Source organism: Cherax quadricarinatus, chromosome 78 (assembly GCF_038502225.1).
Source record: "Cherax quadricarinatus isolate ZL_2023a chromosome 78, ASM3850222v1, whole genome shotgun sequence".
Lineage (NCBI taxonomy): Eukaryota > Metazoa > Arthropoda > Malacostraca > Decapoda > Parastacidae > Cherax > Cherax quadricarinatus.
In genome coordinates this window covers 4,177,784-4,180,016 of record NC_091369.1, presented here as the reverse complement: position 1 = coordinate 4,180,016, position 2,233 = coordinate 4,177,784, and positions in this window count along the sequence as shown.

The following is a 2,233-nucleotide window of genomic DNA, read 5'->3' as shown; positions in this document are numbered from 1 at the left end:
CATCTGTGGCTGGGTCTGTGGAGTGTGACCAGCTGTAACCATCTGAGGCTGGGTCTGTGGAGTGTGGCTAGCTGTAACCATCTGTGGCTGGGTCTGTGGAGTGTGGCTAGCTGTAGCCATCTGTGGCTGGGTCTGTGGAGTGTGACCAGCTGTAACCATCTGTGGCTGGGTCTGTGGAGTGTGACCAGCTGTAGCCATCTGTGGCTGGGTCTGTGGAGTGTGACCAGCTGTAACCATCTGTGGCTGGGTCTGTGGAGTGTGACCAGCTGTAACCATCTGTGGCTGGGTCTGTGGAGTGTGACCAGCTGTAGCCATCTGTGGCTGGGTCTGTGGAGTGTGGCTAGCTGTAGCCATCTGTGGCTGAGTCTGTGGAGTGTGGCTAGCTGTAGCCATCTGTGGCTGGGTCTGTGGAGTGTGACCAGCTGTAACCATCTGTGGCTGGGTCTGTGGAGTGTGACCAGCTGTAACCATCTGTGGCTGGGTCTGTGGAGTGTGACCAGCTGTAGCCATCTGTGGCTGGGTCTGTGGAGTGTGGCTAGCTGTAGCCATCTGTGGCTGGGTCTGTGGAGCGTTACCAGCTGTAACCATCTGAGGCTGGGTCTGTGGAGTGTGACCAGCTGTAACCATCTGAGGCCGGGACTGATTATCTCAAACTCCTCTTCATTTTCTTCCTTCCTTTACTGTATTGGACTGAAGACGTCACTGGCTGCTGCAACTTGTCCAGTATAAAGACACCCGAATGTTGCCCAAGTGTCTTAATTATCAACATGTCAGGATATATACACTGAGAGGTGTATCTCCCAGTGTACATTGAGAGGTGTATCTCCCAGTGTACATTGAGAGGTGTATCTCCCAGTGTACATTGAGAGGTGTATCTCCCAGTGTACATTGAGAGGTGTATCTCCCAGTGTACATTGAGAGGTGTATTTCTCAGTGTACATTGAGAGGTGTATCTCCCAGTGTACATTGAGAGGTGTATTTCCCAGTGTATATACACTGAGAGGTGTATCTCCCAGTGTATATACACTGAGAGGTGTATCTCTCAGTGTATATACACTGAGAGGTGTATCTCTCAGTGTATATACACTGAGAGGTGTATCTCCCAGTGTACATTGAGAGGTGTATCTCTCAGTGTACATTGAGAGGTGTATCTCTCAGTGTACATTGAGAGGTGTATCTCCCAGTGTACATTGAGAAGTGTATCTCTCAGTGTATATACACTGAGGGGTGTATCTTCCAGTGTATATACACTGAGAGGTGTATCTCCCAGTGTATATACACTGAGAGGTGTATATCTCAGTGCATATACACTGAGAGGTGTATCTCTCAGTGTATATACACTGAGAGGTGTATCTCTCAGTGTATATACACTGAGGGGTGTATCTTCCAGTGTATATACACTGAGAGGTGTATCTCCCAGTGTATATACACTGAGAGGTGTATATCTCAGTGCATATACACTGAGAGGTGTATCTCTCAGTGTATATACACTGAGAGGTGTATCTCTCAGTGTATATACACTGAGGGGTGTATCTTCCAGTGTATATACACTGAGAGGTGTATCTCCCAGTGTATATACACTGAGAGGTGTATATCTCAGTGCATATACACTGAGAGGTGTATCTCTCAGTGTATATACACTGAGAGGTGTATCTCTCAGTGTATATACACTGAGGGGTGTATCTTCCAGTGTATATACACTGAGAGGTGTATCTCCCAGTGTATATACACTGAGAGGTGTATATCTCAGTGCATATACACTGAGAGGTGTATCTCTCAGTGTATATACACTGAGAGGTGTATCTCTCAGTGTATATACACTGAGGGGTGTATCTTCCAGTGTATATACACTGAGAGGTGTATCTCCCAGTGTATATACACTGAGAGGTGTATCTTCCAGTGTATATACACTGAGAGGTGTATCTCCCAGTGTATATACACTGAGAGGTGTATCTCTCAGTGTATATACACTGAGAGGTGTATCTCCCAGTGTATATACACTGAGAGGTGTATCTCCCAGTGTATATACACTGAGAGGTGTATCTCCCAGTGTATATACACTGAGAGGTGTATCTCTCAGTGTATATACACTGAGAGGTGTATCTCCCAGAGGTGTATCTCCAGGTCACCATCCTGTAGGATCCAGGTCAACCTTCCTGGTCACCATCCTGTAGGATCCAGGTTAGAACGTCCAGAAAGGATGTATACATACAGTGTGATGAAGTGAGAGGTT